Source organism: Ochotona curzoniae, unplaced genomic scaffold (genome assembly GCF_017591425.1).
Source record: "Ochotona curzoniae isolate NIBS_2020 unplaced genomic scaffold, NIBS_Ocur_1.0 contig_2210, whole genome shotgun sequence".
Lineage (NCBI taxonomy): Eukaryota > Metazoa > Chordata > Mammalia > Lagomorpha > Ochotonidae > Ochotona > Ochotona curzoniae.
In genome coordinates, this window is record NW_024465369.1 from 17,689,636 (window position 1) to 17,705,872 (window position 16,237).

Sequence of the window (16,237 nt, forward strand, 5' to 3'; positions counted from 1 at the left end):
CCCTTCCATGCTTCTGGGCTTCGGCCGGGCTCCAAACTGGTTCTCATCTTGCTTCTGTTAATGACAGCAACAGAATTAAGTGAAAAGGCCTTGATTTGGTTGCTAATGACCCAGCTCCCTCCTGAGTTTGACCTTGTTGAACAGACAGATGAAGACTTGTGAAATCACTCAGTCAAGGCCACCTGCTCTGTGTGTGCAGCTCTCTTGACAGTAGCTGTTTGCTAGAGGGCTTCTTAGAAAGCTAATGTGGTTTAGCCACTGGGCATCTGAAAGCACTTGTGCTGCATGTTATTAGGTTGATTTAAGAAAGTGTCAAACTGTATTTAGAGTAGACAAATTGGGCAGGAAGGAGAGCAGACATTTTGGTGTGCTTCCAGCGTCTGAGTCTGATCCCATTTTATCTAACTCTTGAAGATCTGAGGATGTAGAATTGTAAATCCAGTATATAGCCTTCTGGAAAACTCCATCTGTGGTAGAATTTTTAACATGGAGAGAAGATTATTTCTTTTGGTCTCTCAAAGTATTGAACTATGGGGAGTATAGTCCTACTGTGTGTATGCATTTTATTAAATCAGACCAGAAGCATAGTGACTACATTCACCAGGACTCTAATCTAGCCAGTCCATCTTCCTAGGGCTGGGAAGAAAAGTATAATCTTCTGTGGTATTAATTTTAAAACTCAAATTTTAAGGCTTGAGATGCAGAGAGAGAGCACCCCCATCTGCAGATTCGTTCCCAAATGCCTACAATAGCTGAGCTAGGAGGGCAACTAAAGCTGGGAGGTAGGAAATCAATCCATGTCTCATATGGGTGGCAACAACCCAGCAACTTCAATCATCACTGTTTCCTTCCAGGGTCTGCATTAGCAGGAGGTTAAAATTAACAGCTAAAATTGCATATTAAAACCAGGAACTCTGATATGAATGGCGGATGCCTTGACTGGGGTTTTAACCACCAGGCTCAATATTTGTCCTAAGCTATTAATTTTCCTTATCTGTTTATTAATGGTTGTGGTTACTGTCAATAAATTGTAAAACACCTAAAAGTTAGATTTATTAGGCTCATGACCTCTGTGGATTAGAAATGCAGGCTGGCTTGGCAGGGATTGTCTATTCTGTTTTGTCTTGGGCTTTATTCAAATAGAAACAGTTGTCTGGGGATAGGCATTCATCTTCTCTGTCTCTAGTTTAGGGCTGTGTTACTGCAAATTTTGGATTCAACTGGAGTGCTTTCTTGTGGCTTGGACTTCTCACAGTCTGGCACGGGACTTCTGAGAGTGTGACTGAGCAAAAGAAGAATGAGTGAATGAACCCTAGAAGAATGCCTGAGAGCAGAGTCAAAAGTAGTAGCACGTGGGCTTAGAAGTCATGCATGAACCTGTGTTGAGGCTGTATGCATCAAACCACTGCCTACACTGCTTGCATTCCTTTTAAACTCTACTTCTCATCCTGTTCCCTGCATGCAATAGAAATTATGCCTAATACCTGGGCCCATGTCACCTACATGGAAGACCTGGATGGAGTTCCAGGTCTAACCCAGCCCTGATGTTTGGCAGGGGGATGAGGGGAGGGAGAAGTATCATTTGGAGAGTAAACTAGTGAGTGAAAGATCTAACTCTTTCTGTATCTCTTCCTTTCTCTCTTTGTAGCTCTACCTTTCAAATAAATAAGTAAATCTTTAAAAATAATAGCAAATTATTTCTTAACCATATTATTGGTTAACAGTGAGACACGGAAAAGACATTTAAGAAGGCAGAGGCTTCACTCTTCGATGATTGGATCTCAGAGCCATGGACAAGACCACATGTGGCATGCAGTCCCCCTCAGGAACTGGACAGCAGTTAGCAACCAACTCACAGTTCCTCTTCTGTTTCCTTTTGTGTCCAACTCAGCCCCCTTAAGGAGATAAATCTTTTCAAACTTTCCCACCAGAGCTAGCCAGCATCATTACTACTTCTTACAAGCAATTGTACAATTAACATATGTAGCATATGATACTGTGCAAGCCTTCGTGAAAGAGAAGGTTCTTACAGGATTTCCATGTTCATGAACATGATTTCCACGCTCATTTTCTGGTAATAGACTATTTCTTTATCCTTTAATAAGGAAGTGAAGGCTGGTGCCTGTTGGACATTGAAGGGTGAGTCATGCTAACTTGCTGAGAGGGAATTGTACTTTCTGTGTGTCAGAAACATTGATAAATACTCAAAGTACAAAAATGAAAGATGAGCTAGTTGAAGAAACATTTAAGTACATTTCAACAGCTATAAAGCCAGATTCCTTGACAGTAAATACAGTGTACTGTATGAGGAGGAGCCATTAACCAAGACAAGAGAAGGAGGGCAGGTTCTCAGTAGGAATGGGTACATGCACTCAGATTTGCCTTGTATTAATTTCTTGCTGCTAAAACAATCAAAAAAGTGTAGATAGAAAACAGAGAGGTGAATCTTCCACCCGTCACTCCCCAAATGGCTGTAAACCACCATGTTAACATGCCAGAGACCCTTAATCCAGGTCTCCCCACAAGGTGGAAAGAACCTACATATGTGGGCCATCTTTGGCTGCCTTCACAGGCAGCAGAGAGTTGGATTGGAACTAGAGCTGTCAATCAGGACTTGAATCTGCACTAATGTGAAATGCCAACATCACAGGTCTTGGCATATACATATTGGCCTGTAATAAGCCCTGAGATAAAACTAAGTATTTGGGTGTGTGTGTTGTTTAAAGTGTTTTGAGCAGTAATAATTCCTTTGTTTGATCAGAATGTTCCTGTTGCACAGGTTAGATTTTTGCTGTCATAACATTTTGTAAGGCTACTTCTTGTTTTTCCTAAAGCTGTTTCTTTGTTTGATGTAATTATGACCACATTTTCTTTAGCACTTACCAAATGAAGATCACAACTCTTTGGAACTTGTAGGGATTTGTTGAGCAAGGCTATTTCTTTTACCAAGGGGGGAAAAAAAAAACAGAGAGCCAGGGCAGTTTGACAGAAAATACAAGGCATGTATCCTTTTCCACAAAATTTTGTTGTCTTGAGAATAGTTAAGACTAATTTTCACAGTGATTGATTAAGGACTAAATGTGTACAGAAGTTAAAAGAAGACCATAATGGAGAATTAAGAATTGTATTTACATTCTTATTATTTCTGATTATAACTTAAGTCAGGTTTAAAATTATTGACAAAGAATGTGCTTATTGGGCTTATCTCCTTGTTTGAGTCAAGTTCAAAATTCATTTGAAACTAAACACTTGTAAACATGAGCCCATTTTCTATTTATGTGGGGTCCAAAGTCAATATATAAGGGTTTTGTTTGTTTGGTTTCTTCTAAACTAGCAGTAATCTCAGAAGGAAAACATGAGCGGCATTTGTGAACCCATTATGTTTTCTTCCATGCTATAAACAGTAAATTTTTGTGTATATAAATGTGTAGAAATACTGAGACTACTGTTAATTTTTTATTTCATAAAAATTCCATGACTTAGCTGGTTTTTTTTTCAGTACTGACCAGCTATTGTGTATTATTTTACTATTTGTCATATACTGAGTGAAGTCAGAATAAGGAGGAGAGGAGCTCAGCATAAATGAAGCAGCTGACTACTCTGGGATTTGTATGCAAACCCCTTGAACACAGCTCATATGCAACCTTACAGAACACATCATCACATCCCATATATTTTCTGCACATGCTCTTACATTTTCTGCAATTTTCTACCCAAAAATGAACCCAACAGGAGTATCATAGATTAGGCTATTTGTGCAGAGCCCAAAATGGATGCTGAGCAGGAAAAAGACTGAATTTGATAGGAAGAGTTCTGGGAATAGAGAGATCGATAACAGATCTCAGCGATGGTGTAAAATGTCTGTGTTGGTTAACCAAGAAAAATACCTGACTTGGCTCCTGTAAAAGCCAAATGTGAGGCAGATGAAAACAGGAATACATTGGGGAAGGGAATACATCAACAGTTGCTTAGTAATTTCATGAAATGTTTTTTTATACGTCTATACATTATATTTGATTCTATAGTTATCTGAGAAAGGCATTTTATTATAGCGTTAATCTTGGCGAGTAATTAGGCTTCGTGTAAAATACATTAAAATACAAGGTGGGCATTGTGGTACAGCAGGTTCAGCTGCTTCTTGGGATACCTACACCCATATAGGAGTTCTTGGGACTGAGTTGCACCTCTGTTTTCAGTCAAGCTTTCTACTGATAGGCACCTGGGGAGGCAACAGGTGGATGTTTTAAGTAGTTTAGATCCTTGCTGCCCACAAGGGAAATACAGATGGAACTCTAGGTTTCCAACTGGTTCAGCTCCTGCTGCCATGGGCAGTTGAGGGAGTGAACCAATCACACTCCCTTTCAAATATTTAAAAATAACTAATAAACTTTGTTTTTAAGACAGAGATTTACTAAATGTGGGATGCTCAAGATGATTTACTAAATGTGGGATGCTCAAAATGTTTAAGTAATAAACATTTAGTTAAGAAGGAAGTAGTCCAATCATGATAAACAAAAATCAGTCTTGGCATTTTTTTCTCAGACCAAGAAAATTAACATTTTTTTGTTTATTAAATTAATAATCTAATGATGTAAAATACCCCATGTCAGATTCTTATTTTACAGTGGTGATAGAGTATCTGCTTCAGCAGGTTACTAGGGCGTGAGGATAAAAGGAGTGAGAGAGTGTAAAGAAGAATACAAATAGGGAAGGGGATCATCATGAGGGAAGTTTACTTCTCCGCCAGGACCAGGCTAGAAAGACAAATACAGTAGGCATAAGATAACAGGAGATGCATGGAAGACTAGCACACAGCACCAAGAGGGATGCTCAGGAGGCTAGTGGGTCCACTATCTTGTGTTGCCAGTTCTTGCTTTAGATGAGGAAGTAATCAAATGACTTCTTTATTATTTTTCCCTATTCCACAGTGTCATGATCTGAATAAAATTTTGCTTGTACATGGCTATGTGTGTGCACATATTTAAGTAGCTCCAGCTGAGGAGGGTGAAATACCTTGCAGATATAAAAACAAGGTACCTTGGTAATGAATGGCAAGTGCTTTGCTTTACGAACAAAAGCGGGAAGTGATGTACCCAGGGCCAGTGGGGACTTTAGTCCCTCTTTAGGACTACCTTGTATGTGGCTTGGTGATTCTGTTAACTCAGACATCACTTAGAAAACCCAGTGTGTCAAAGGAAAACAAGCTGGGTGTGCTACTTATGTTGTTAACTCTTGCTGCTCATGAGTGAGGCCTAACTTTGTAAGTCTCCTGAGTTTGAGCCATATTGGGAAGTCTGAACTTTTGAGTCATTTTGTTTAAGTTTCTTATTTCTCAGTTCCTCCTCATCTCCAGATTCTCTCCTGTCCATTCCATTTCAACCTCCATTCTTTATTGCCATCATTGCCGTGGTGTACATGGCTTCTGCCCAAATCTCTATGTATGTTAGCCTGCCAAGGATATATACTTCAGTTTCACACTGAGTAGAAGGAAGTGGTCCAGCAGTTTCTGATTCTGGCTCAATGGTCGGTGTCAGTCACCCTTCATCATGAAGTTTAGCTTTCTGATAAATTGTTCTCCCTCAGGTTTGCGTCACCAGGAAGTGGAACTGGCCAATCACAGTAACATGAGCTTCAGGCTTTGTTGAGTTTCAAGCATTTGGTTTTGGCTGAGGAAAATGAAGGATCCTTCTCCACCAATAAATGTAGCAGCAGCACATGTGGTATCCCAGATTGTCTGGTGCCCCACCAAGAATAACATTGGATTTTCCATTTTGGTGTATTTTCCAGGAATAGGTATAAAACTAGTTAGCAGCGTTTCCTCGGTGGTAGGTATCAAGGATATGTTTAGTTCACTGGTATAAGATAATAATCTTTGTTCCCTGTATATTTTCTCATGATTGTTTGATGTTATAGCATGTCAGGCGTCCCAGCACAAATGTGTTTATTTTGGTGGACTTATTGAGTCTGGTTCTCCGGACCCCCAAGGGTGGGAGTTGTGGGATGTCTGTCCTAACTCTCTTACCCTGGGAAAGAGAATGCTCTCTGGACCTCTCTCCTGTCCTTGCTTAGAATCTGATATATGTTTGGATTTGGGAAGAGTTTCCTGAGAATAGGAGGGAGCTCAGCCCAGAGACAACCAGAGGAGGTGAGGACTGCCATTGTCCAACTTGGCAGCTGCCTGGCCTCATTCAGTGCGAGCAAGGGCAGTCTTCTGGGAGACCACGGAGTCTCCCAGTGATGTGGCTTTTTCTTTGTGGAGAGATGGCAGATGCCAGGGTTCTTTATATGGCCTGGCTGATTCCCAAACTATCTGTCAAGAAATTTCATTTTTCAAAGTTAGAGGTTTTGACTACTCTTCTTTATGGAAATAAACAAGCTAGTCTCATTCCAATAGATACCAAACTTTTGACATCTGGACTCTTCTTTACCTTTCAAAAATATCTAAGGACACCAAACAACTTTTATTTACACAGACTATATATTTAGCGTTTTAGAAATTACAGCAAAACTGATACATTGATTCCACTAAAAATAATGTGGTTAAAAAAAAAACACAAAAAATAGTGTGGTAAGCTCATTACATTTTTTTTTGGAAAATTTGTTTAGTTTTATTTGAACGGCAGATTTACAGAGAGGAGGACAGACAGAGAGATCTTCCATCCTCTGGTTCATTCCCCAAAGAGCTTCACATGCTGGAGCTGAACTAATCTGAAGCCAGGAGTCAGGAGTTCTTCCTTGTACAGCTGCGGAGGCCCAAGGATTTGAGCCATCCTCTGCTGCTTTCCCCTTCCATACACAGTGAGCTGGATAGGAAGTGAAGCACCTGGGGTAGAACCAGCACCCATACGGGGTGCTGGCTCTGTGAGGAGGAGGATTCGCTCAATGAACCAGCATGCCAGTTCCTCATTACATGTTAATGTAACTTTCTGCTAAAAATAACTTTTCCAAAACCAAACAAAAATAAGTGAAGATAGTGGTTGTCCTTATTCTTTCAAAGTGCTATAGTAAAATGCCAAAAAAAATCTTAGCAACAAAAAGTAGCGTTCTCATGTTCTAGAGGCTGGAAGCCCAGAATAAGGGTGCCAATGTAGAAGCATTCTGGTGTGAACACACTGGCTGGCTTGCAGCTGTCCTCCTTCTGATTGTGAGCCCATGTGGTCTTTTCTCTGGCAAAGAGAAACAGGTCTCTCCTTCACATATAGGACCACTAGTCTTACCATACTAGAACCCTACCCTTATGATCTCATTAGCTGTATTTCTTCCTGAAATCTCTGTCCCACAATATAATCACAGTGAGGATGTGAGCTTTAATGTAAATGTGGGGACACAATTCAGTACAGGTTGGGTTGGCAACATTATTTTACAGTTTTGAAGATTTTTTTAAAGATTTATTTATGCTTATTGGCAAGCTACATTCACAGAGAAGAGAGACAAAGAGAGATCTTCCATCTCCTGGTTCACTCCCCAGATAGCAACAATGGCTGGAGCTGAGCCAATCCAAAGCTAGGGACCAGGAACCTCCTCCAAGTCTCCCACGTGGGTTCAGGCTCCCAAGGCTTTGGACGATGCTTTGCTGCTTTCCCATACTACAAGAAGGCAACTGAATGGGAAGTGGAGCAACCAGAATACAAACCAGTGCCCATATGGGATACCAGCTCTTGAAGGTGGAAGAACAGCCAGTTGAGCTATAACAGCTGCCCCTTTGTAAGTCTTTTCAAGTTGTAATGGAAGATAGTTGCATTCTGATGTTGACCCCTGCATGTGGTCACTTGTGTTTTAGGCAGTGAAGGTGAAGGGACTCCAGCCCAACAGACATGTAAATGAAAGGACTTATTTTAAATAAGATTTATTTATGTAAAAGGCAGAATGACATGAGGAGAGAAAAAAACAGAAAAGTCATGTATCTGCTGCTTCATCTTCAAATACCTGCAAAGGCTGGAACTGGCCCAAGCCAAAGCCAGGAGCCAGGAACTCCATCTCCTATTTGGGTGGCTACGACTCAAATAATGCCCCAAGAGGAGGGCATTCACAGGAAGCTGGATCGGGAGCAGTACAGCCAGAATCTCAGTCACTCTGATATGGGATGTGGGTATCTGAAGTATTGACTTACCCCATGACTCCACAGTGGCCACCCCCAAAGGTATTCTTAAGTGAAACTCACTTTTATGAGAAAGCAGGCGTGACTTTGATGAATCTAGTGATTCCTAGGATCACTTGGTACCACAGCTTTGTGTTTAGGCACCAGAGGTTTTATTCCCTTAGCATTGTTCTCGCCCCACTAGTGCAACTGCCAGCTCTGTGAAAGAGGCAAGTAACCTTGGAATATTACTTTAATTCTTAACAATTTATTTTACCCAGAAACCCTGCCAAAGAGGACCGCAGATGCTTGATGTCCAAGAGCTTTGCTATGGAATCATCTTAGGTGGGATCTTTTCACTTGGCTAAGAGCGAGACATTCCTGAGTGAAAGAGTGGATGTTAGGATGAATTTGGGAGAGAATTAGAAGAAAATAGAGAAGATGTGCTTAGAGAACAAGCTTCAGGCATCTGCTTGTGGTCTTTGATATCTCAGAATCCTTGTCCTCAAAAATTCCTTGTCTGAATTCCTAACACACGTATGTTGAATGGGTTTTAGTTTGTTGAGCTTCAGCCATGGGGAGAGCATACATGAATTGACTGCAGCCTCCTGACAGGACCCAAGGCGCATGGCAAAATGTTGCTGTGGCTTAGAGCAAGTGTGTGATCTCTTAATTGCACTTCCCTTGCCCTACGTGAGCTGAGAGGTTACATCAATGGATGACGCTTGTGTGAAGAGGAACAGTGAAAGTGAAACACTGTTAGACTTTTCAAAGCCTCTTAACTGGTAGATTATCTTAGAGGTGACTGAAAGCCTTTGTCATTTAGTTCTCATTAACATAGCAATGTCAGGAGATATTTTGGACTTTGAATAAGCGTGGAGATGTAGTAGCCAGAATTCTTCAGAGAAACAGCCAATAGGATATCACTTTATTTTTCTTTATTCTACTCTGAGACAGTACTTAAGTGGGACTGGGCTCATGCAGTTTTTTTTTTTGTTTGTTTTTTATTATTAATTGTATTGTATTATGTGATATAGTGTTACAGGCACTGGGATTCCCCCTACCCCTCCCCAAACCCTCTCCCCATGGTGGATTTCTCCACCTTGCTGTGTTACCACAGTTCAAGTTCAGTTGAGGTTCGTTCATTGGAAGTATTTACCCAACATAAAATCCAGCATCTTATTATCCTAGTGAGTTCAATGATTTCTTGGTGTGACCATCTCTGGTTTGAGGGTAAAGCATGTATCATCCCAATCAATTAAAAGCCCCAACATAACATCAACAACAATTTACAACATTATGGCATTAATTGACATGGTATTGATTAACCAATGTGTTAATAGTAAACTGCAGGTTCTCAACTGCATCCTGTGATTTCTTCATAGATATTTCAGTTTTGGTTTATATTCAGCCGGGTTCTATACACCTCAAAATGGCTATAGATTACTATTCAGATATCTTGTGTCTATTTTCATTTTAGTATTTAGCTGTTTATAGTGTTGAAACATGATTTTGCTGAACTTGGTTGTTTTTTGGATGGTCTGAACTGGCTTATAACTCTAGCAAGACATGTGTCAACAGTTTAGGGCTCATGCAGTTTTGGAAACCAAGACAAGAGCAAACCCAGAAATACAACAACTATAACCCAGCATGAATCTAACAGTGTGAGAACCAAGGGACTTATTGGTGTAAGTATTGTATTCTGAAGACCTGAGAATCAGGAGTTCTAGCGTCCAGGGGTAAGAGCACTATTATTAACCCCTAACCTCTGCCCACACTAGAGTATTGAAACCACAGCCTGCCTTGCATCCAGGGCCCTGGATTTGTCCACATGGCCCAGGGCACTGTCCAATATTGTCTTTCACAAATGTTGGCAAACATAGTTGCATTGGGTTTTGGCAGGGGTTGTGCCTTTTCTCCTTTAAGTGTAAATAGATCTTGCTGGTCCTGGTAGTAGCCCTGTTTATCTGAGTAGGGCAGGTTTTATCAACAGGGGGGAACCAGATGGCAAGAGAGTGAACCGAGGGCCTAAAGCCCAGTGCCTGTCTCCGAATTTGCTTTATGTGGAGCTTCAGTGTTGGCAGGATAATTTGGCGATATCGTGTTCTATTTCCATTCTAGATTGGAATTTTAGAGCTTCAATTTACTTAAATAAGAGAATTCTTTTTAAATTCTGTAGTAATGAAGCTTGTTTCTTTTTCCCCCAAAAGAACTCTTATTGGGTCACCGTGTATAATGAGGCAGCTTTGGGTAAGGACAGCTGGCCCAAGAACATTACTTATTGATGCTCTTTCCTTCCAAGCTCCCAAATGTAGAACATCTAAAAGCTCTGTCATCCTTTTGGTTTCGTCAAACATGGCGTAGCAGCAGGTGTTTGGCACAGTGGTGAGGACACATCTTGGGAAGCCTGCATCTCATATGGGAGCAGTGAGGTTCCAGTCCTGGCTGTGCGTTGGATTTCAGCTTGCTGCTAATGAGCACCCTGAGGAACAGCATGCTGGCTCTTGTACTTGGGTACCTACCTCAGAAGTAGTAGACACAAGCTGAGTTGCAGGCTTCTGACTTTGTCCCTGGCTGTGGAAACAGCTGGGGAGTGAATCAGCCAATAGAGGACTTCTGTGTACCTGCCTCTATCTGTTTATCTCTGTCTCTCTGCCTTTTAAATAAAATAAATTTTAAAAAACCTTGTCTGCCTCCATGGCCCCTCACATCCATGAGTTTGGGAACTTAAAGAAATAAAGAGGGGCAGTTGGGTAAGGCAAGAATGGATAGGTCAGTGACTGTGTAGCAGAATAGCCTTAAGTCTAAGGTCAAAGCTCAATTGTTCTTGCTGTATGCCATGTTTATTAGGGCCCATGGATTCATTCAAATGAGACTGTATAATAGGTGATTCATAATGCAGATGTCTCTGAGTTTATAATAGAATACTTGGCTTTTGTACAGCATAAGATTTCATGTTTGTTTAATATCTGGTGGTCCTGGGAAATAGAATTCTGATAGATTAGTTCCAAGCAGAGAAGGACTGCTTGCCTTTATGCCTATTCTTTTCTGTACCTCGTAAACTTGCTCTCCACCCCCACCTCCTCCATGGGGCTACATGTTGTTGATGTTGGAAATTGACGTCCAAGCTGGTAAGGTAACAAGAAATAACCAGTGAATATAAAAGTCCAAAATGACAGATTTCAGCTGCAGCAGTACACCTTTTTTAATTTAAAAGTTCTTGCATCATATATTCCTTGGCTTTTGTTGGCAGCTGCGAGTTATATGCAGTACTGTATGCCATGTTAAAAATGTGTATGTGTGACTATGTTCCCTGCTCTTAAATTTGTCATAATGAGGCCCTTGAGAGCGTCTTCATGAAGGCCAGTGTATGGATTTCAAAAGCCACAAGAAATCAGCATCTCGTTGCTTTCATCCTCACCAGTTTTCTAAACCAGGCTAGTTAAAAGGACAGCAGAGGCCTGTTAACTGTGATGGTCCTTTTTGAACTAAATGTGCAAGGGTGGTCCAGATGTGAGTGGTGTGAACTAAAATAACTTTGTTTTTATGTGGGGTACAACTTGTACCAACCTTCCCAAAACATACCTTCCTATTTCCTGTGGAATGGTTAAGAAACAAAGGGGAATCCAGATGGCAAGCAGTGCTTCCTTTCCTAAAGAAGAAATGCAGGGGCTCCAGGGCATATGTGGTTCCTATGGAGTAATGTTGAAGACACCACATAAAATCCATCAGTTCGGATTGACAGCCAACAGCCTAAACCTTTATGAAGAGGGATTTATGGGAGTTGGTGGTGGGAATCTTCCTAATCTCAGGATAGACAAGAGGAGCCATCACTTGGGATTCTTTAAAGTTTACTGAACATGCTGTGTTGGCTGGCCATGGATTGCTTTTGTGTATTTGAATTCCTCTCACCTCTTTATAGTAGCCATAAGTAGGAAGATCTTTAAGTGCATTGATTTTGAAAATGAAAAGGGTTTCTTTTTCATAACACATTGCCAGCATAGATTTGTCTGTTGACAGAATGAAGGATTGCTAAAAAAAATGCATATATTCAGAGTTGCTCTTAATGTCTATTTCAGTCCTGTCTATGAGTGTTATAACAGGTTTTCTGGGACTAATCTAGTGTTGTCTATAGTGAATTTGAGGCCAGCTCTTTTTAGTATCAGGCTGTGAGCGTTTGTTTTGTTATCATCTGCATGTGCCTTGCATAGTCATGTGAAGATCTTCAGAAAGTTCACAAAAAAATGCATGCTATGAAAAAAAGAAAACGTGAATTTAAAAAAAATGGCTTGCACCAAAATGGTCCTATGTTTTAATCCCATTTTTCGATGAACTACTCGAAGGCCCCTCAAGTAAAATCAATTTTCTCTAAGACCCTGGCTGCTATTACTGCTTGTTTGTGAGTTACCTTGTTATCTGTTCTTGTGCAAGGGCAGTGGGCCATTTCCTGCAGCAGTCTTAGTTTCCAGCTATAGTGATTCATGCTTGCTTATTTCTGTTGCTCAGTTGGACTCTTAATGAGTTGAACAATTAATGCTGTGGCTTTTTGGTTTACAACTGGTAGAAAAAGCTGAAGGTTTAACCTTCAATCTTGTATAGTTTATGGGTTTCCCATGTTGGTTCAAAACCACAAGTTTTGTATATTTTGAAAGTCAGAGAGAGATTGAGATCTTTCATCCATCAGTTTACTTCACAAATGTCCCAACATCCTGTATTGGACCAGGCTGAAGCCAGGAGCCTGGAACCCCATCCAGGTCTTCTCTATGGGTGGTAGAATCGCAAGGACTTGCAGTGTCACTCACTGTCTGGGGTATATTAACAGGAAGTTGTAATTGAGAACAGAGCCACTACTGGAACCCACGGTACTCAGATAGAGAATACAGGGTTCCAAAACAGAAACCTCACTGCTTAGCCTCATGCTCACCCTACATGGAATATTTGTTAAAAGCACAAATTCCTAGTTCTGTTTAGATTATTCTCACTCTGCATTGACCCCAGGAATATGCTGTTTGAAGAAGTTACATGGAAGATTGTGGTTCACAGATGTGATGTGAGTGTAAGATCATTATTTTAATTTGTAATAATGCTTTTTTTCATCTTTGGTATCTCAGCTAATCCTGGAACAGTTTCACTGCAGCCTATAGAGGGATATAGTTGAGCATTCTGGGTTATGTGAGGGTGGACAGCCGGCTGGCTAGTAAGGACATGATTTTAGCGTGGGCTGTGCTGTTCTGTTGACTATGTGTCTAGTTTGGGAGTATGATCTGTTGGAGTGTCAATCTCAGTTGTAAGTTAAGGGCATCAGATGCTTAGCTTCATCTTCCTAGGGGCCTCTGTCCATCATCACTTTTCAGCAGCCTTTGCTTCTTTTGGTTCATTGCTTCCCAGCCCTTTGGCTAAGAACAAGAACAAGTGTACTTCTTCTGGTTCAGCAAGTACCTAGGGCTCACTTTAGTCACAGAGTAACATGTGGCTGTCCCCAGATTCAAGAGGGTCTCTTCTCCTCCTTTGCCACTGCCAACTTCCCCAGACAAGACTGAAGCAAGGGGTAACACAACAGCTCAACTGAATAATCTTCCACTTGCAACCCTGATATCCTATATGATGCTGGCTCATGTCCCAGCTATTCTGTTTCTGATCCAGCTCTCTGCCCATGGCCTGGGAAAGCAGTAGAGGATGACCCCAAAGCCTTGGGACCCTGCACCTCTGTGGGAGACCCTGAAGAAATTCCTGGTTCCTGGGTTCAGGTCAGTTCAGTTCTGCCATTGTCAACATTTGTGGAGTGAAACATCAAATGGAAGATCTTTTTTCTCTGTGTCTCCTCACTGTAAATTTGCCTTCCCAATAAAAACATAAATCCTAACAGTAAAAAAAAAAAGACTGAAACAAGATATACTCCTGGAAAACAGGTGCTTACAGAACAGGTGTGGAAAGGAAGTCTGCTGACTCAAGAAAATTCCAGCTGTTCTTTGGATCCTTTCCATGTCAAGCCTTGGCAGGTTTTCTCATTGAGATTCTCCTGTCAGCACACGGTGTGTCTTATCTCACCTCACAGTCTAGGGAGCTGGGCCTAGACTGCCTCACCCTCTCAAAAAAAAAAAAATTCATTGGCTAGAATTTGCTTCACATCTTTGGAAGGGCCCGCTGTGAGCAGGAGGAGAACATAGAATACTCTTGAATCTCTGCTCTTGGCCTTTGTGTAGCACAGCAGTGCTCTGTGATGATTTTATTATTTTTGTACTTTTGAAGATTTATTTATTTGAAAGGTGGATTTTATAGAGAGAAAGAAAGAGTGCTTCTATTCACTGGCTCACTCCCCAAATGGCTCTAGTGAACCGAATTGATCTGAAGCTGGGAGCTAGGAGCCTCCCTTCCCCAAGTCTCCCATGTAGGTGCATGGTCCCAAGAACCTGATCCATGCTCCGCTGCTGTCCTAGGTCACAGAGTGCTGGATTGCAAGTGGAGCAGCCAGAACTCAGTTCAGCACACACATGGAATGCTTGCAACCATACTGGCCCCAGACTGTAGTATTTTTAAGGAGAGTGTTTTTAAGGGGAAGTGTAAATGAAAGAGAAAAAGAGAAAGATCTTTCATCCATTGGTTTATTCCCCAGTACTCCCCAGATGTCTGCAACAGTTAAGTCTGGACCAGACCAAAACCAGCAACCATGAACTTCATCTAGGTCTCCCAAGTGGGTGGCAGGAACCCAAGTATGTTGCTTTATCGGCTGCCTCCCAGGATGTGCATTTGCAGAAAGTTGGAGTTGAAGCAGAGTAGCTAGGACTGGAACCAGTGCTCTGATCTGAAATGCACACATCCCACAAAGCAGCTTAACCCGTTTCTCCATGCTGACCCCATAATGTCTTTCAAGTAGAACCTGCTCATGTCATCCCAGTGTCACCCTATGGAATTAGTTTTTCTAAGGTGGATTGGACAAGTGTGTTTCTTAAGGGCTTTGCTTTACACTCTCCTCTTCAGAACTTCCTTCCTTCCTCTTGGATGGCTTTCTGCCTTCTGAAATTTTCTGGTAAAGTGTGTATAGATTGATGGAGGGTGACCATCAGCATCGTCTGTGGTCTTAATCTGTTGGAACTGTTGAAGAGTTGTAAGATTAGAAGGTCCTTAACTTCCTAGGCTCAGAGCTGCTGCCACTCTATTCCTAGTGCTTGCTCACAGTGGCTTTATGGTTCCTGTTTTACTGTAAAATAAGGAGAATATTCATAAGGTGTTAATCCTTTTGAAAAATATATTTTAACATAGTTACTCTTGTCCTCTAAGCTGTGCAATTCAACTAATATTACTGATAATTTACAACACACTAAGCATCGATCTAAAGTCTGAGGAAGGAAATAGGAGTTCCTGTCTTCATGGGACTCTGTGTGTGTGTGTTCACATGGAACTTAACATACTATTAAATGGCTACATTACAACATTAGGAAATTTATTCTGGGAGAATTCTTGAGGGTTGATGTATTTCTAAGATCACTCATGGAATCAGAGAAGTTACGCTACAGCATTGTGAGTAATTCAAGCAAATATTCCTGAAGGTAGAATAAATAAATCAGTGGTAATAATACTTTGCTTCAAAAATGGTAGCCATGGGCATTGACCAAATTAAAGTTTATCCTTTAATTTTTGGAATAAGTCTCCAGAGAGTTATAATTTGGTGTAAAAAAAAAATCATTGAGTCTATTTTTAATTTCATGTCTTTAATCCCACTTGTACACAAGTACTGGGGTGGGGGAGCCTGGAGTTCTCAGTATTTTATCTGTTTGTTCTACTTTTCTTTTTTTAAAGATTTATTTATTTTTATTTGAAAGAAAGATTTTACAGAGAGGAAGTTTCCATCCGCTGGTTCACTCTCCAAATGGCTGCAACAACCAGAGCTGAGCTGATCAGTGCTGATAGGCAGAATATCTTCTAGGTCTCTTATGAGGGTGTAGGGTTCCTAAGACTTGGACCATCCTCCACTGCTTACCCAAGTCATAAGCAAGGAGCTGGAACAGGGGTGCTGACAACACAAGGCAGAAGATTGGCCCGCTACACCACTGTGTCAGCCCCTTTACATTTCAATGAAAATATTAATTTAAAATGGATGTTTTTTCAGGGTTCTAGGATGCTATTACAAAAAGTACTGCAAATTTATGTATTCAGGTTTAG

General features: G+C 41.0%; 1 protein-coding gene across 5 annotated transcripts in view; it reads left to right on the forward strand.

The window, feature by feature from the left end:
• The window catches only part of FMNL2 (formin like 2), a 306,297-nt gene that overhangs the window by 251,266 nt on the left and 38,794 nt on the right, over positions 1-16,237 (forward strand). The gene's annotated exons all lie outside the window — the stretch shown is intronic.